This window comes from Hypanus sabinus, chromosome 8, assembly GCF_030144855.1.
Source record: "Hypanus sabinus isolate sHypSab1 chromosome 8, sHypSab1.hap1, whole genome shotgun sequence".
In the NCBI taxonomy this organism is placed as follows: domain Eukaryota; kingdom Metazoa; phylum Chordata; class Chondrichthyes; order Myliobatiformes; family Dasyatidae; genus Hypanus; species Hypanus sabinus.
The window spans coordinates 29911210-29931486 of record NC_082713.1 but is presented as its reverse complement, the minus strand read 5'-3'; the positions used below and the strand labels follow the sequence as shown (position 1 = coordinate 29931486).

General features: G+C 43.1%; 1 protein-coding gene across 1 annotated transcript in view; it reads left to right on the top strand.

Annotated features, from left to right (window-relative positions):
* Positions 1 to 4568: 4568 nt before the first annotated feature.
* Positions 4569 to 20277, top strand: part of LOC132398007 (short transient receptor potential channel 5-like) — a 128827-nt gene continuing 113118 nt past the window's right edge. The window contains exon 1 of the mRNA XM_059976890.1: positions 4569 to 4786. The gene's annotated coding sequence lies outside the window, so the exon portion shown is untranslated. The remainder of the gene's footprint in view (positions 4787 to 20277) is intronic.

Genomic DNA, 20277 nt, shown 5'->3' with positions numbered 1-20277 from the left:
ATGAGCCTCAGGATATACTTCAAAAAAGAAGGTAAGAATGTTTTCACCAGACAGAGGAAGCATAATTACCTTACAACAAATGAGTAACTAACTGTGACTCTTTTCCCCAATAGGGACACATGAGATAAAAGCAATCGTAGATCGCACAGCCCTCAAACTGACTCTTCCATACAAAAGTCCGTCAGAATTGGATCAACTCCAATTTTTTGCCCTCTCTGTACATCCTTGGGTTTGCTATCATCCCAAAAGTCTATATCCTCAGCCTTGGATATTGTCAGTAAGCATACATGGCTCTCTGGAATAGCAAATTCCACAGTGAAAGAATGTCTTTACATCTTTATCTCAAATGACACTGCCTTATTCTGGAATTATGATTCCTCATTCTGGACTCACCAGGCCTGCTCAACAAAATCACCTCCCACACTTCTAGACCCCATAGGCTTTATGTCCATTCTGTTCAAACTCTCCTTGTAGGGTAGTCTCATTTCGCATTTCATTTTTGTTAAATCTCTTTGGAAAACAATTTCCTTTACGCGAGGAGACCAATCCATACTTAGCATACCACGTAAACTTTAGTTCGGAACATTGAATTGATTTTTGAGTTATCTTGACCTTTTAAAACAATTCAAGTCAAGTCTTAAAATGACGTTTATTGTCATTTCGACCATAACTGCTATGTACAGTACATAGTAAAAATGAGACAAAGCTTTTCAGGACCATAGTGTTAAATGACACAGTACAAAAACTAGACTGAACTACGTAAAAAACAACACAGAGAGAAAAAAAATCAACTACACTAGACTACAGACCTACCCAGGACTGCATGAAGTGCACAAAACAGTGCAGGCATTACAATAAATAATAAACAGATCAATAGGGCAGTAAGGTGTCAGTCCAGGCTTTGGGTATTGAGGAGTCTGATTGCTTGGGGGAAGAAACTGTTAAACAGTCTGGTTGCTTCGGTGCCTTTTCCCAGATGGCAGGAGGGAGAAGAGTTTGCATGAGGGGTGCATGGGGTCTTTCATAATGCTGTTTGCTTTGCAGATGCAGCATGTAGTGTAAATGTCCATGATGGTGGGAAGAGAGACCCCAATGACCTTTTCAGCTGACCTCACTATCTGCTGCAGGGTCTTGTGATCTGAGATGATGCAATTTCCAAACCAGGCAATGATGTAGTTGCTCAGGATGCTCTCAATACAAACCCTTTAGAATGTGATGACGATGGGGGGTGGGAGATGGACTTCCCTCAGCCTTCGCAGAAAGTAGAGACACTGCTGGGCTTTCTTTGCTATGGAGCTGGTGTTGAGGGACCAGGTGAGATTCTCCACCAGGTGAACACCAAGAAATTTGGTGCTCTTTACAATCTCTACCGAGGAGCCATCGATGCTCAGCGGAGAGTGGCCACTCTGTTCCCTCCTGAAGTCAACAGTCATCTCTTTTGTTTTATTCACATTCAGAGACAGGCTGTTGGCTCTGCACCAGTCCGTTAGCCGCTGCACCCCCTCTCTATAAGCTGACTCATCATTCTTGCTGATGAGACCCACCACAGTCGTGTCATCGGCGAACTTGATGATGTGGTTCGAGCTGTGTGTTGCAGCACAGTAGTGGGTCAGCAGAGTGAACGGCAGTGGACTGAGCTCACAGCCCTGGAGGGTCCCCGTGCTCAGTGTGATGGTGTTGGAGATGCTGCTCCCGATCCGGACTGACTGAGGTCTCCCAGTCAGGAAGTCTAGGATCCAGTTGCTTGCAATGTAGTGAAATGGGATGTAAGGTAATGGCAGCATTTCCTTACTGCCTCGAGAAGGTATAGTGGATTGCCACACATAGATGGTCAAGATGTTCTCACATTTAAGACCTTCTTTCTAATCTTTGCTATCTTCTTTGAATGCTTGATTAGTTTATGCTGAAGGATGATGAATTACAACGTGGGCCATCATGCAGCACAAGGAACTGTGACGCCACTGAAGCACTCAACACTGAAATTGCACTTTACCTTCATCAGAGTGTTGGTGCCCACTCTGAATGTTTGTCGTTATCTGCTTTTTTTCCTGATCTATGGAAATACAATTTGTTTAATCATACATTTTATTTAACATACTGAATCTTTTAGAGGAAAGCTCTACACAGAGAAAAGGTTTGCCTAAAGTTTCCCTAACTATCAAAGCTTCTCATGAAATTAAACCATTCCTTACCTCTATTATTTATTACTGGTGTGTAACTGTGCAATGGCAGTGATATCATCACCACCTATATTGACTTAGCAGTTACATAGCACTAACATGGAAGCTGAATGACCCAGTTCTGAATTTGGAAAGAACACATGTGTGATAAACATCTTATACATACTCATTAACCGTTTCCATCCTCTCCTTGACTTTTAAATTAGATTCACATTATTTCGTTCCGTTTGCCAGTAGGTCTATATAAAGCTGTTGAGATCATTTTTAGTGGGTCGCTTAGTTTCCTCTTTGACATAGTGGGTGCATTCTAGCCTTTCAAGCAGAAAGTCACACTTTGGAAACTTTAAGCCTTGGCTGGGCTCGACAGGAATGAAAGGGTTACAATATGAGGAATGTCTGGCAGCTCTTGGGCTGTATTCCCTGGAGTTCAGGAGAATGGGGGGTGGGGGGATCGCATAGAAACATTCTGAATATTAAAAGGCCTGAACAGATTAGATATGGCAAAGTTGTTTCCCATGGTAAGGGACACTAGGACAAGAGGGCACGACTTCAGGATTGAAGGACGCCCATTTAGAACAGAGACGTGGAGAAATTACTTTTGTTTGATGGTGGTAAATCTGTGGAATTTGTTACCACAAGTGGCTGTGGAGGCTGAGTCGTTGGGTGTATTTAAGGCAGAGATAGATAGGTTCATCGAAGGGTCTGCAGAGAAGGCAGGGGAGTGGGAATGACTGAAAGAATTGGATCAGCACATGATTGAATGACGGAACAGTCTTGATGGGCCAAATGGCTGACTTCTGCTCCTATAGCTTATGGTCTTGTGGACTGATAACGTTGCCACCATTTGGATGAGAAATTAAGTCAAGGCACCCAAAGGCTTAAGCAATCCCTAGGCATTGTTTGAAGATTAGTAGAACAGCTTCTCTTTGTTTTGACCAGCTGTTAACTCAGAATTAATACCTAGAAACAGATAAATTATTCCATTGCCATTTCTAGTAAACAGCTGTGTACAGCTGTGCTCTATATCCCAGCCAGCATTGACTATAAACACAAGAAATTCTGCAGATGTTGGAAATCCAAAGCAATACACACACAAAATGCTGGAGGAACTCAGCAGCTTCGGAAATGAATAAACAGTGGACATTTCATGCTGAGATCCTTCTTCAGGACTGGAAAGGAAGGGAGAAGATGCTCAATAAAAAGGTGGGGAAGAGTAAGGAGGACAGCTAGAATGTGATGTATGAAGCCAGGTGGGTAGGAAAGGTAAAGGGCTGGAGAGAAAGGACACTGATAGGAGAGGAAAGTAGACCATAGGAGAAAGGGAAGGGGAAGGGGGGCAAGAAGAGACAAGTGAGAAGAGGTGAAAGGCCAGAATGGGAAATAGAGGAGGAGGGAGGGAGGGAGGGAGAGGGGGAAGGAAATTTTTTTTACCGTTAGGAGAAATGGATATTCATGCCATCAGATTGCAGGTTTCCCAGACTGAATGTAAGGTGTTACTCCGCCACCCTGAGGGTAACAGGTACTCATCGTGGCACAGGAGGAGGCCATGGACTGCCAAGTCGGAACAAGTATACTGACCGTGCCTCGGAAGCACTTTATTGCCTACAGGGTGCTTTTTTTTTCAAATGTCTTGAGATCCATGAGTGCTCAACGTAAATCCAAGCTCCTTCTTCAGAGTGTGGGGGTTCAGTCCAAGCCTCCCCGAACTCACGTCTGTGTCCTGCACCATAGTGATCAAAGATTTGGTCTTCAGCACGTGCTCAAAGTTGTGTCTTATGATAAGAGACACCTAACGCATTTTGTCCTCCCTCCTAGGCTGTGTAATGTTAGCTCGCTACGATATCACTTGAGCATTAGAGCCCGCAGCACAGTCCGCCACCCCTTACGGACTGCCCGCAGCCATCGGTGACAGGGCGAGGATGGACAAGAGGGACGAGACAGGGAGAGAAAACAGGCAGCAACGCAAAGAACACTCAAAAAAAGCAACCTCGTGACTCACCTGTCAATGTTTCCGTGTGCTCGGCAACAGCCCCAGCTTCTCTTGCCGGCACAAGGTGTCAGACATGCTAGTAGTGTACGTGCTCTTGTTGAAGGGTGACAACAGACTCAGCCACATTAGGGAAAGCAGCCCCTCCGTCACCGACCTGCCGGGGATCTTTCTCGGCCAAAGATTGCAGCCGGGTTTAGATGGACGCACTGAGCCGGGCTTTGTTCTAGGCTTCGAAGTGAAATCCGGCTTGTAGCGCTCCTATCTCGATGAGGAAAATACGCGACCAGGTTCCTAAGGAGAATCTGAGAGAGGGCGAGGCAAACCTTCTCCCCTTCACTTTTACTGTCGGATGAAAAAAAATTTCCACAGGCATTTTAAAAAGGGACACGTATTGCGATGAGTCTCAACGCAGAAAAAGTTCGTATTCAAAAACCTCATTAGAAGATGCGATTTTTGAAGCGATTTGGGATCCTACCATCATCGGCGTTGTAGATAGTGTGTGTGTTGCGAAGTCTTGCAGAATGATAACGCTAGTACAATTGCTGCGTTTAAAATCAGAAGAAAACTACCCAGTATCGATTTGCGGGAGGGAAATAAGGAGGAACTCAGCATACAGGTAAATAGAAATATTTTATCTCGCTTCCGTAAGCTTTTGTTGGATATCATATTAAAATATAAGACCGATTATTTCAAGTGTTTGAGGTCTGAATCGGTGCAATGGTAGGTGAAGCCATTGCGGTTTAATTTCTATGTTTTAGTTTGGACACGTATCATTGGACTCGGTTGTAAAATGTCATATTAGTGAAAACATCAAAATGGACCAGGAATACGCCGCATCGGTATCTCCAGCAGCAGATGGGACTGGTCGTATTCAAATGCCATGCGAGGCTCTGGCCAGATGGACTTTAGCGCAGAAACCAGAATGAGAGATGGTTGTCTATGCCATTTCCCATGCACTTGCGAAAAACTCTTTTAGCACTTACTGTAAGACCCACAAAATATTTTTGCGAGTCACCCCAACCAAAGGAAAACACTCCGCTTTAATACTTTGACAATTAGTCTCGCGGGGAGAAATTTGCACTTTTACCGGTGCCCGGTTTTGAACATGATTCTGAATTAATTCCGATACCATGAAGGCTTATTGATTTCTGACTACAGTAGGCTTGGGGGTGCTGGAATGATTTTAATAAAAATTTCACAGAAAGAGGATGCATCTCCCACAGCAGTTGTGAAAATGTTCCCTGGGTTTGACTGTCAGTGATGAATAAAATGTAATAGTACTGCGCCCTTTCCCCTTTCCCACGAGGGAACCGTCCAATCTCTCAGTAATGTGTCAACTTTTGAACGGAGTGATGAAATAGAATATTGGGTCCAGCCATTTCTTTAAGTGTGGCTAATCCGCGTTAAAAAAAAAAGGATAGTCCGCTGCTTCTCTTTAATTGCAGGCGCCACGAGAAAACTAACGACGGCTGATGCTCAAAGAAATCTTGCATTTTTGCTTAACCTTTGACGACGAACGCAAAGGGCTATTATTATTTTGCTAAAATTTCCAATTTACTCTCAGACAATTACTCAAGTAAATATGCACAGCTGCCGCTCTTGCCGAGGGCTCTGGGCTTCCTGATTATGTTGCCCGGCGCTGCAGTAAATCATATGGAATCGGGAAGCCGGGCTTGCGATTGATTTCATAATAAATTATTTGATCAACGTTCTTGACTGGAATGATTCAGCCCGTGCAAACAAATATGAGAATTTGTCATTTAGATGAAGCAAAGTTTTTCTAATCGGCTTAAGGGTCGAGAGGCGCCTTGACAGAGGTGTGTACGACTATGAAGGGGACTGACAGCAAGCACCCTTTCCCCAGGGCGGCAATGGACAATACCAAAGGACTTTCGTTTGTGTGAGGTGGAAAGTTTAGCGGGAATGTCAAAGGTGGGTGTAGTAGAGGGTGCCTGGGGCGCACTGCCGGGGTGATTGTGGAGCAGATACAACAAGGGCATTTAGTTAGGCACGTGGAACGAAGCAAAATAGAGGCTTGTGGGTTGCGTAGGAGGGGAGCTTCGTGGGCTGAAATACCCATACTGTGCTGCTCTTCTTCTATGTTCAATGAGGACCACATGTTCATGCACCACATGATGGATGGCGAACTATTCCCCAAGGCCGAGATTCGAGATTCGTGAGACACTGCCTATCACATTGAGCTCGGAACCGTAGAGTTTCCAATGGAAGGGTTTGCGATATTCCACCCGGCAGCCGCTGAGATGCGTTTCAAACAAACCAAGCACCACGGAAACAGCTTGTAGGACAAAGGAACGAAAAACAAATTGTCGGAGGAACTCCGACAATAGACAGTTGCTGTTTCCCTCCACAGAATCAGCCTGGCTCACTAAGTTCCTCCAGCAGTTTGGTCTTGGCTCCACATTTCAGCATCTGCAGTCATCCTATGGTTCCTCTATGATAAAAGATTTAGTTATGGCCAGACTTTAGAAGAAACAGATCTTGCTCTGTGGACTTCATGTTTGAAAGCCAGTTGGGGAAAATCCACCTAACCTATCAGGGAAGATGTTCTGTGGAGGGAAGTACAATGGGAATCTTCTGACAATGCTTCCACCAATTTATAAGAGAGATCCTGATGAACTTCACCCTGAAAGCATTCTTCCAAAAATTGTCTAATAGTTTGGAAAGGAAAGTCTCTTACATTGCAGCCTAAGTTGATGGGCACACTTTAGTAATTGGCTCAAGGGATGTAGAGATCCAGAATGTGGTACTAGATCACAATGTTGAAGGCAAAGACTAAACTTACCAGAAATCTTTACAGGATGCCCCTTTCCACCCCTCATCCAATTCTGTTGACCTGTAGTCACCATTTCAATCTATTATCAGAAATGGTTCAGCATGATATACACTTGGACTACAGAGTGGCAAATGAAATTCAGTATGGAGAATCTGTGCTCTTCATTGTTGACAAGAATAAGAGGCAAGTGTACTCAACACATAGAATAAAACTTAGGATAAAAGGATAAAACATGGGATGAGACTTGGGGGAATTAGTTTATGACTCACCATGGCTAAACAGTAAATGGTGTCAGTAAGCATGACTGCTGTGTTATGTTGACAGACGAATTCTATTTTAAATTCTCCAAAATTGGTAAAGACTGGACCCTCCTTCATCTGCAGTTACAAACAGCACCCAGAAGGTGTGAATATGGTAAACATGGGCTGATCACCAAAGGCAAAGATAATTTTGGGTGAATTTTCAGTAAATTTCCAGCTCTAGAAAGACATCTGAGAGAAAGAAAAAGGTAAGAGTGAATCATTATTTTCTGATAGAAGAGGATTGAAAAACAAGGGGAATTAAGGTTCAAGCATATGCAGGACAATCTTGAGGCACAAGTCAGGAGGCATTTCTTGATGCTGAAATCAATGATTAGATTCCGAGGAAGGGTTGTTTGTTTCTGGCCACTGAATTCATTTAAATAGCTGTGTGATGTGATGGAAAGGCTGATAAATTGTTGCCTGGAAGAACAAAATAACAACAATCAATTAAATATACCTTGCAAACCTAATAAACTACCAGTTAAGAAGTACAAGAATATTTTAGCTTAAAAAGATCTCATTCTTACTGTTTGATTCTTACTTGCAAAGCCACTTTAAAAAAATACAAGATACCAAGCTGCAAAGGAGATGAAGTGTGACAGAATTACATCCTTATTCATTCTAAATTAGTGGTAAAATTAAACAAACTACTTGAGATTGATTATTGCTTTTTTGCTGGAGGTTCTGATTATTGAAATGCTATTGGAAGGTTACCCCAGCTCAAGGTAAAAGAATGCAAAGCAAAGACAGCACCTTTCTTAGCTGGAATTCTCTCCCGGTAAATTGGATGAGGTTCTGAAATTATTTCTGGAATTCTCAGGAAGCAACAAGGGGAGTGACAGTGGGATTAGGGACCAACAATTGAGAGGGGAAGGAATAACAATTCCCAAAACAATTAATGAGAGGCATTAGTCACTCAGTTAATACATTTTTAGTAAAGTGTATTCCTTATAAAAGCAGCACATTATGGGAAATGGCAGAAATGTCAGTAACTCTTAATGGAAAATAAGAGGGAAATGAAAACATTAACAGAAAAAGAAACGGAACTTCACCTTAGCTGATACAGCATAAAGCTGGGTGGAAGAAAATCAGATGATAGAAGGTGAAGCTGTGGCCAGTAATGACTTAAGCTGATCTGCTGTGATGATTTTGATGGAACTCCCAAAAAAAGAAAGGATTCTTCTGATGAAGTTACTACAGATAATAGAAAGAAATGTTTTGTATTCCCCAGAATATCAACATTATACAACAGTTGTAGGATTTTCTCTTTGGTCTTTTATGGCTTGTTACAAATCAGACTTTCTTCCAAGATTTATTGGTATTCATTGCAAAAGGTGGTGTGCGTGAGCTGATCAGAATTCCCTGAATCCTGCTACCTTCTGAAAGCCTTATAATAGAACAGTAGAGCACAGAATGAACAACCTTTCTTTTAGACTATTTACTAAAATAATCCATACACAGAGGGAAATAACAGCCCATTGGACTGCATTATCCTTAGTCTGATTTCTTCACCAGAGGTCTGATGGCGGTTTTCCACTGGCACTGGTGTTTGCAGCTTGGAAAACAGGGTTAGTGTTTCGATTCAAAGGGTAAGGACACAAGCCCAATATTCAGGCATGTTTGTGTTCTATCACTTAGTAACTTTTTCCAGACACAAAGGAATTTTGTCAAAGGCTTCGTTATTTTCTGTATCAAATCTGAATGAGATGGAAAGAGTTCAATCAGAATTAGAATTAGAATCAGAATCAGGTTTATTATTGCTGACATATGTCCAGAAATTAGTTTTTTGCAGCAGCAGTACAATACATACAATATTACTATAATTTACAATAATAAATATAAAAATGTAGTGCAAACAGAGAGTAAAATTTGAGGTACTGTTTGTGGTTTCATGGTCCATTCAGAAATCTGAGGGGACGAAGCTGTTCCTAAAACACTGAGTGTGTGTGTGTCTTCAGGCTCCTGCTCCTCCTTCCTGATGGTAGTAATGTGACGAGGGAATGTATTGGGTGGTGTGGCCCATAATGATGAATGCCACCTACTTGAGGCATCGTCTTTTCAGGATGTCCTGAATGGTGGGAAGGCTAGTACCCGTGATGGAGCTGGCTGAGTTTAAAACTCTCTTCAGCTTTTTCTGATTCTGTGTATCGGAGCCTCTTGCCAGACAGTGATGGAACCAGTCAACATGTATCAGCATGTTGGGCCCAGGATAGATCTTCAGAGATGTTGACACCCAGGAAATTGAAACAACCCCCCCATTACATTGCTGACTCCTCGATGAGGACTGATGTGTGTACTTCTGACTTCCCCTTCATGGACACAATCCAGAACATCATTACTGACATAAATTTTGGTGCGGCATTGGTGTCTTACCACACGACTACCTTGTCAAATTGGTGCACGGATCAAAGAGTTTATTCAACACGTTTCTCAGCTAACTCCATTGATTATCTCAATCATTGTTTCAAACAACATATTTGAGAAGATGTCAAAGCTAAAGTTTACTTCAAGCCACGACCAAGGGTAAACTGAGATGATGTTTCATTTTGATACTTGGTTGCTTTTATTCACCTACCAAAGTGCTTATCAGAGAGGGCACATTTTTGGACTGCCAGGTTTCAAAGGTGTCTTGGAGATGCATCCCTGGTAATGGTGACAAAGGCCCTTTTTATATCACAGCTGCAACATTGGAAGTTGCGCCTTGTTCACAATTTTCTTATTGCAGGGATGAAAGCTATGTAAGTGTGTGAAATATCCTACTCCAGTTCTGCACTAGCTCTTAGTGCAGACTTCTTGAGTAGGACTCTTTCAAGTACCTTGCTGGTCACATTGAACACAACTAATCCTTTGAACTTTTCATAGTTGGCTCTGGCACTTCAGTGATAATCATAAAGACATAGAGAAGTACAGCACAGAAACAGGCCCTTTGACCCATCTAGTCCATGCAAAAACTATTTAAACTGCCACTCCCAACAACCTGCACCAGAATTCCAGCCCTCCTTATCCTTACTATCCATGTACCTATCCAAATTTCTCTTAAATGTTGAAATTGAGCTCGCATGCATCTCTTGTGCTGACAGCTCATTCCACACTCTTACCAACCCTCTGAGTGAAGACATTTCCCCTCATGTTCCACTTAAACTTCTCACCTTTCACTCTTAACCCATGACTTCCAGCTGTAGTCCCACATAACCTCAGTGGAAAAAGCCTGCTTGCATTTACCCTATCGATACACCTCATAATTTTGTATACCTCAATTAAATCTCCTCTCAGTCTTCTACATTCTGAAGAATTCAGCCCTAACCTATTCAGTCTTTCCTAATAACTCAGGTCCTCCAGACCTGGCATAATCCTTATAAATTTTTTTGGCATTCTTTCATCCTTGTTTACATCTTTTCTGTATGTAGGTGACCAAAACTGCACAGAATACTCCAAATTAAGACTCACCAACATCTTGTACAACTTCAACATAACATCCCATCTCCTGTAGTCAATTTATGAAAGCTGATGTGCCAAAACATTTTTTGCAACCCTGTCTACCAGTGATATCACTTTCAATGAATTATGTACCTGTATTTTCAAATCCCCTTGTTCTTCCACACTCCTCAGTGCCCTACCGTTCACTGTGTAAGGCCTAGCTCAGTGGTCCTACAGGTTCCAGCTGTTGCAGATCCCTCTGCAAGCCATGATAACCTACCTTGGTGTCGACTGCACCCCCAGTCTTGGTGTCATCTACAGATTTGCGGTCGGTTCCAGTTAATCACAGTATCATCCAGGTCATTGAAATAGATGACAAACAACAAAGGACTCAGCACCGATCCCTGCGGCACACCACTAGTCACAGGCCTCCAGTCAGAGAAGCAACTCTCTACTACGACTCTCTGATTCCTCCCACAAAGGCAATGATTATGCCAATTTACTACCTCATCCTAAGTGCCAAGTAACTGAATCGGCCTCCCATCCAGGCCCTTGTCAAATGCCTTACTAAAGTCTATGTAGACAACATCCACTGCCTTGCCTCATCAGCTTTCCTGAAAACTTCTTCAAAAAACCATATAAGATTAGCTAGACATAACCTACCACACATGAAGCCATGCTGACTATCCTTAATCAGTCCATGTCTATCCAAATACTTATATGTCTGGTCCCTTAGAATACCTTCCAATAACTTTCCCACAACTGATGGCAGACTCACTGGCCTCTAATTTCCTGGTTTCTGTTTAGAGCCTTTTTTAAACAGCAGGACAATATTGGCTTCTTTGCATTTTTTCAGATAATTGGAATACAGTTTCACAGCAGCCAGAAAGCTCTCAACCCGCCCCCCCACCACACAACTTTACAAGTACTATAAGTATAGGATCACGACCGGTTGCTTTCCCAATAGTAAACATAATTTTCTAGCTTCAAGAATTGTTGCTTGCCTCAGTTCCTGAATTATTAGAAAGTGTACATTGGCATCTAAATCAGTTTCACAGATAATGGCAACACGAGTGAATCTGCAGATGCTGGAAATAAATAAAAAACACAAAATGCTGGCAGAACTCAGCAGGCCGGACAGCATCTAATGGAGGAGGTAATAACGATGTTTCGGGCCGAAACCCTTCATCAGGAGTGAAGCGACATGGGATGGTCGAGGGGGGATAAGAAGTGGGGGGAGGGATGAAGTAGAGAGCTGGGATGTGATAGGCTGGAGGGAAATGGGCTAGGGGGAAGGTGGAGAATTATGGGAAATAATAGAGAAAGAAAGGTAGGGCTGGGGGGGGGAGATTATAGTGAGGGGGGAAAAAGAGAGAGAAAGAGAACCAGACTAAAATAATAGATAGGGATGGGGGTAAGGGTGGGGGGCAGGGGTATCAACGGAAATCAGTGAGTTGGATGTTCATGCCGGCAGGAAGCAGGCATCCCACCACTAACCACATCTTCCCCTTCCCTCCACTCTCGGCTTTCCGCAGGGATCGTTCCCTATCTGACTCCCTTGTCCATTCATCCCCCCCATCCCTCCCCACGGACCTCCCTCCGAGCACTCATCCCTGCAAACGGAAGAAGTGCTGCACCTGCCCCCACACTTCTTCCCTCACCACCATCCCAGGCCCCAGACAGTCCTTTCAGTTGAGGCACCACTTCGCCTGTGAGTCAACTGGGGTGATATACTGTATCCGGTGCTCCCGATGTGGCCATTTATACATTGGGGAGACCCGCCGCAGACTGGGAGACCATTTCGCCGAACACCGGCACTCAGTCCTCCAGCAGTAGCGGGATCTCCCTGTGGCCACACACTTCAATTCCACAGACCACTCCCACTCCGATATGTCTGTCCATGGCCTCCTCTACCGTCAAGATGAGGGGTCACACGCAGGTCAATGGAGCAATACCTTATCTCCCGCCTAGGTAGCCTCCTACCTGCCGGCATGAACATACAACTCACTGACCGTTGATACCCCTGCCCCCCACCCTTACCCCATCTCTATCTATTATTTTAGTCTGGTTCACTTTCTCTCTCTTCCCCCCCCCCTCACTATAATCTCCCCCCAGCCCTACCTTTCTTTATCTATTATTTCCCATAATTCTCCACCTTCCCACTAGCCCATTTCCCTTCAGCCTATCACTTCCCAGCTCTCTACTTCATCCCTCCCCCCACTTCTTATCCCCCCTTGACCATCCCATGTTACTTCACTCCTGATGAAGGGTTTCGGCCCGAAACGTCGTCACTGCCTCCTCCCATAGATGTTGTCTGGCCTGCTGAGTTCTGCCAGCATTTTGTGTATTTTATTCACAGATAATGGAATGGTTTGCATGAAAGTTTTAATGTCACTTTCAGATTCTCCTGCCTATGAGCATTGGAACTGCATTTCAGATGTGGAGTCTTTTTACAGGATGGAGCAGGTGCCTCTTTGATTACACATGGTCATGACAATGGTCCTCATTTCATCTGAGACATCTGTTGTTCTCACTCAGTACTAGTCCTGAACCTGCATCACCAAAACATCTGATTAACAAGTTATTTTTTCACATTGATATCTGTAAGATCATTGCTAAATGCAGATGCAAGGCTTCTCTACTGTTCAACGTGACTGTGCTTCAGAAGTACTTCATTGGCTGTGAAGTGCTTTGGGATTGGTTGAGCTGAAGAAGGTCAATTTGGAAATGCAAGAAAGATATTTCACACAAATACCTTCTGATCAGAAGAATATCACTTTCCACATAACTTTTTGATAGTGCCTTTCACCAGCTTTTTCCTTAGTTTTTCCACTGTACTCATAAATTAGGTCATGAATCAAGTCTGGGTCATGTGTGGAGCCCACAGTAGCTATTGGCTAAAATAATCAGAATATTCAATGGAATAGGTTTAAATGGATGATTTAAATAGATGATCATCATAATGGTTTAGTGTCAATGTCATCAAGACAAAAGAGATGGTTATTGACTTCAGGAAAATCTGCATCACTCACACCCCTCTTCATATTGGTGGCAGGGATCACCAGATCACTACAAACAGCTTCAAACTCCTGGGAATGCTCATCTCACACAATCTCTCTTGGACCCAGAACACATCCCCCACAGTCAAGAAAGCTCACTCATGCCCCTACTTTCTGAGGAGTTGGAAGAGAACTGGTCAATGCACATTGTTATTCATGTCTTTCTTCTTCTTCTTCTTAAGACCATCACCCCTACTTGTGCATAGACCGGCAACAACAGCTCAGCAGAGTCCGCTGTCCTGAGCTGAAGGTTAATCAGCTCCATGGCTTATGCTTTTACCTTCCAGGCATAGATCCTTCCTCTCTCAGGGATGAGGTCTTCAGAGCTTCTGTTGGTGTTTCTGCAGCTCTGGGTCTTTACGGGATGGGGTCGCTAGACCCATTCCCTACCCTCTTCCTTTTGCAGCTGGGCTTGGGGGATGTCCGTGGTGGAGTTACAGCCTTCTACAGATGCACAGCAGAGAGCATCCTAACATGCCATCACTAGGTGGTGTACACGTCACCTAGTATCAATCCATGTATGTACAATCAGACTACATATATAACAGTTACAACACCCTAACACCATAAGACATAGGAGCAGGATTAGACCATTCAGCCCATTGAGTCTGCTCCACCATTCCATCATGGCTGATACTGGATCCCACTTAAACCCATACACCTGCCTTCTCGCCATATCCTTTGATGCCCTTACAGAAACCATGCTGACTTTGACTTATTTAATCATTAGTCTCCAAGCACCTTGAAACCTCATCCTTAATAATAGACTCCAACACTTTCCCAACCACTGAGGTTAGGCTAACTGGCCTATAATTTCCCTTCTTTCGACTTCCTCCCTTATTAAAGAGTGGAGCGACATTTTCAGTCTTCCATTCCTCTGGGACCATGCCAGAGTCAAGTGATACTTGAAAGATCATGACCAATGCATTCGGTATCTCTTCAGCAATCTCTCCCGGTATTCCGAGATGTAGTCCATCTGGTCCAGCTGACTTATCTACCTTAAGACCTTCGAGTTTGCCCAGCACCTTTTCCTTTGTAATAGCAAAGGAAAAATAATTATTGTGCATTGTGTTTTATAGGATTGTTTTTATACTTACATTTATTATGTTCTTTATGCTTATTATGTTTTATTACGCTGTATCAAATGAAAGGGTTAATGAATAAACTGGAGGTGATACCTACTACTCTGATAATGCTAACATTCCACAGAAATCTCTTCTAAGGTTCAAATGTCAAAGTAAACTTATCATCAAAGTAATAACTTCTGAACCAGTATGGAACAGAATGCAATATGAATTTAAATTCAGTTTATATTTCTGGCTTCAAATCTTAGACCCATATATGTAACTCCAGTAAGATAAGGCTGAAGATGATCAATTATCGTACATGCACATTATCATGTTTATTTTACACTAGAACACTTGACAGATTGCAAATGGTAGGATCAGTTTTTTTAATTAAACAAAATATACTTTATTCAAAAATAAAATTATATACAACAATCATTCAATGACTTTCAATTCTTTACAGTTATTACCATTATTGTTTTAACATTTTCAAAATTCAAAATTTTGCCACCCACGTGGCACTCTGTTCTTTCATATTTACATTCAGGGGGTATACCCCCAACCCCCTACCCCTCAACTCCCACGGGAGAAGGACCCTAGACTGTGATCCTTCCCCACCAGGCCCTTGCGGTGGCTGCACCGAGTTTGAGTGCGTCCCTCAGCACGGACTCCTGCAGCCGAGAATGTGCCAGTCGGCAGCATTCCCCCACGGACATCTCCGTGTGCTGGTAGACCATCAAGTTTCGGGCCGACCAAAGAGCATCTTTCACTGAGTTGATGATCTGCCAGCAGCACCGGATGTTGGTCTCGGTGTGCGTCCCCGGGAGCAGCCCGTAGATCAGAGAATCCGCTGTTACGCAGCTGCTGGGGATGAACCTCGACACAGCCCCTTCCATCCTTCTCCACACCTTCTACGCAAACCCACAGTGTGCAAAGAGGAGGGTCACCAACTCCTCACTGCAGTCCTCCCGTGGGCAGAGGGGTGTGGAGACGATGTTCCGGGCGTACAGGAGGAATCGGACTGGGAGGGCCTCTCTCACCACCAGCCAGGCGAGGTCTTGGTGCCTGTAGGTGAGGTCTGGCGATGAGGCATTTTGCCAGATGAACTGGACGGTCTGCTCAGGGAATCACCCCACTGTGTCCATCTCGTCCTTCTCCTGCAGTGCCTACAGAACACTTGACAGATTGCAAATAGTAGGATCAGTTAAATTGGTGTAAAGACCATTACAATGCCCTAACATGCAATTCTGTACCTGGGGTTAGCATCTGATTGATAACCTTTACATTTGTGTCAAAGAGCTTTTGTATAACATTCAAATGAGATGTTAATATATGCAAATCACACTGTCTGCAATTTGCTGTCATTTTTGTTCTGAACCATTGGATTGCTTATAAGGAAGAAGCTTATTTGAAGGAATTCATAAGAAGCACATTGTATAATAATTAATTTTCCTGTTCTCCCCAGAATCAAAGTATTTGGATGTTATTCTCTCTGTTATTTTCTCTGTTCTTTTGTTTGCTTCAGTTTTTGTTCTGTTTTCCTTTTGCTTTTGGAAACAGATCATATAATGACAGTTAGTCCAATAATCTGCTACGCACGCAAGCAGCAATTCGGTTGCGTTTTGTCGGCAGAATCGATAGAAATCCAACTACAATTAAAATATTCCCAGCTTATGAACAGAACAGGTTGAAAGAAAAGAGGACTTGAAAACTATCACCTCAAGCAGTAACAGACCAGTTTGTAGCTCTTGTATTAGTTGACCAGAAAGCATATAAATGATTGAGCTTTGATCGGTATCCAAAGGTGGTATTTCTGCTATGTTGGTTGGTGAGCAGGTCCTAGTCGCTCCCTTTTAGGCCATAGCCCTCTAAACTGCTCCTATCAATGCATGCATCTAGATCATTCACCCACGTACTTATCTATTTAGCTTCAAGGACTCTACAACTCATGTTCTCATTTTTTTTTTGTTTGTTTGTCATTATTTACTCTTTTTATTTTTGTGTAATTTCTCTTTTGCACATTGGTTGACTGTCAGTCTTTGTGTGTAGTTTTTCATTGTTTATATTGTATTTCTTTGTTCTTCTGCAAATTCCAACGAGAAAATGTACCTTAGTGTAGCATATGGTGACATATACATACCTTGATCATTTCACTTTGAACTTTCAGATAGCATTGAAATGTTGTTAATGTCCCTGTCCCAAAACTATTTCCGGCAGCTCATTCCAAAAATGCACCACCCCTTGCCTGGAGTTGCTCAGGTATCCCTTTTAAGTCTCTCGATTCTGATTTCAAACCAATACCTTCTTGTTTCTAGCACCCTCTCCCTGGGAAAAGGACCATACATTATCATCCTGTCTATGTCTCTCATGTTCTTATTTACTCTAATAGATTGCCGCTCAATCTCCTAATTTCCAGGGTATAAACTCCTAGTTTACACAACCTTTCCTTGCAAACTCGGGCCCCCAAGGCACACACACAATGATTCAAGAACAGCTTTTTCCCCTCTTCCAGATTTGTGTGGACATAGAACCAATGTATATATATAGCAATTCACAGATCTTATGTATTTTTACGTATTGCAATGTGCTGCTGCCACATAACAACAAATTTCATGACATATGTCATAAGACCATGTGACATAGGATTAGAATGAGGCCATTCAGACCATCAAGTCTGCTCTGCCATTCCAACATGGCTGATCCCAGATCCCACTCAAGCCCATACACCTGCCTTCTCTCCAAATCCTTTGATGCCCTGACTGATCAGGAAACAATCAACTTCTGCCTTGAATATAGTGGACTCGGCCTCCACTATGATCTGCAGCAGGGCATTCCACAGATTCATCGTTCTCTGGCTAAAAAAAAGCTTCCTTTCCAGTGCTATTAAAAATGATTCACACATGTGGAGAGAATGTGCAAAGTCTGGAGCGATAGCATCCAAGATTAAGTCTGAAGTTCTGTCCTTGCAGCTGTGGGGCTGCAACAGTAACTGCTGCACCACTATACAGCCCTGGCTGATTTATTATTTTAGATAAAACCTGAATTAGTCTTACTTTTATATAATGTACACTGTATAATGTATTCTTTATTCACTGAAAGCACGATCAGCCTGCTATAATAATGAGTTTAGCGATCTCAGCACAATTTCTTAATAGGGCAATGTTTGAAAATAACAAATGACGAAGTTTTAAAAAAACACTGTACAGTAGAAAAAGAACTTATATGTGGTCACAATATTAGTTACTTTGGAAAGTAAATTTAAAAGATCAAAATGGACAGCCTGTTTGTTCCCTTCTGTAGATTTTGCCTGACTTGCTGAGTTCCACCAGCATTTTATGTGTATTATGGACAGTCAAGTCCAATTTCATTATGAATCCCAGGCATTCTGAGAAAATTATAAACACAAGGGATTCTGCAGGTACTGGAAATCCAGAGCAAAAGTCAAAAAATACTGAAAGAACTCCACAGGTCAGGCAGCACCTACAGAAGTAAATAAACAGTCTATATTTCGGGGTGAGACCCTTCTTTAGGACTGGAAAGGAAGGGGAGAGATGCCAGAATAAAAAGGTTGTGGAGAGGGAGGGAAAGGAGGAGAAGGACTAGCTAGAAGGCGATAGGTGAAGCTAGATGAGTGGAAAAGAAGGAATCTGATAGGAGAGGAGAGTGGACCATGGGAGAAAGCAAAGAAGTAGGGGCATTAGGGGGAGGTGATGGGCAGATAAGGAAAAGAGATAAGAGGCCCGTGGGGAATGGAAGAAGAGGGAAGGGGAGGGGAAAAAGTTACCAGAAGGAGAAATTTGATGTTGATGCCATCAGGTTGGAGGCTACCTGGATGGAATATGAGGTGTGGCTCCCCTACGCTGAGAGCGGCTTCATTGCGGCAAAAGACAAGGCCATGGGCTGACATTTGGCCACCGGGTATCTCCAGTTTTGGTGGATGGAGCAAAGGTGCTCAACAAACCGATCCCCCAATTAACGACGAGCTTCACCAATGTAGAGGAGGTCGCATCAGGAGCACCAAATGCAGTAGGCGACCCCAACATGAAGGTCAAGTGTTGCCTCTCCTTTTATGCTATTATAATTTATTAGATAAAATTTGAACAATGTAGTATGAATCATGCAATACAATAACAAACAGCTTTGAGTCATACATTAAGTTTAATGTCTGTTGCTAAGGTATTCACAGTTCAACCCTGCTAGTGGTTTTTTTAAAATAGTGAGTATACCTACATATGCATAAAATAGTTGGCACAGTGGCATATGCCCTGTTAGCAAAGCTGCTGCCTCATGGACCCAACAGACCTGGTTCAATCCTAACCTTTGATGCTCTACATTCAGTATCTACTTCATTAGATACATGAGTGGAACACTTTGTGGTCTTCTGCTGCTGTAGCCTAGCTACTTCAAGTTTGACATGTTGTGTGTTCAGAAATGCTGTTCTGCACACCATTGTTGGAACACATGATTGTTGAATTACAATCTTCTTCCTGTCAGCTTGAACCAGTCTGGCTATTCTACTCTGGCCTTTCTCATTAACAAGGTATTCACCCACAGAACAACCACCCCATCCCTGATTTATTTATTTTCCCCCTTCCCTTTTTGTTCACTTTCTGCCCATCACTCTGCCTGCTCTCCATCTCCCTCTGGTGCTCCCCTCCCCCTTTCTTTCTCCCTAGGCCTCCCATCCCATGATCCTTTCCCTTCTCCAGCTCTGTATCCCTTTTGCCAATCACCTTTCCAGCTCTCAGCTTCACCCCACTCCCCCGTCTTCAGGTATCATTTAGCATTTCTCCCTCCCCCTCCTACTTTCAAATCTCTTACTATCTTTTATTTCAGTTAGTCCTGACAAAGGGTCTCGGCCCAAAACATCGACTGTGCTCCTTCCTATAGATACTGCCTGGCCTTCTGCGTTCCACCTGCATTTTGTGTGTGTTGCTTGAATTTCCAGCATCTGCAGATTTCCTCGTGTTCACTGGATCTTGTTTTTGGTTTTTCATACCATTCTCTGTGAACTCTAGAGTCTGTTGTGTGGGAAAATCCCATGAGATCAGCAGTTTCTGGAGATACTCAAACCACCCCATCTGGCACCAGCAATCAGCCCACAGTCAAAGTCACTTAGATCACATTTCTTCTCAATTCTGATGTTTCTTCTGAACAACAACTGAACCTCTTGACATGACTGCATGCTTTCATGCATTGAGTTGCTGCCACATGATTGACTGATGGGATGTTTGCACTAATAAGCAATGGTACAGGTGTACCTAATAAAACAGCTACTGAATGTATTTGTGGAGTTTGTACAGTCTCCACATGACCATCTGGGCTTCCTCTCACATTGGAAAGGCATGTGGGTTGGCAGTTTAATAGGTAAGTTACCATGGTGTGCAGGTGTGTGGTACAGCCTTTGGGAGGGTGGAGGGGAGTTAATGGAAATGTGGGGAGAATAAAATAAAATTAGTGCAGTATTA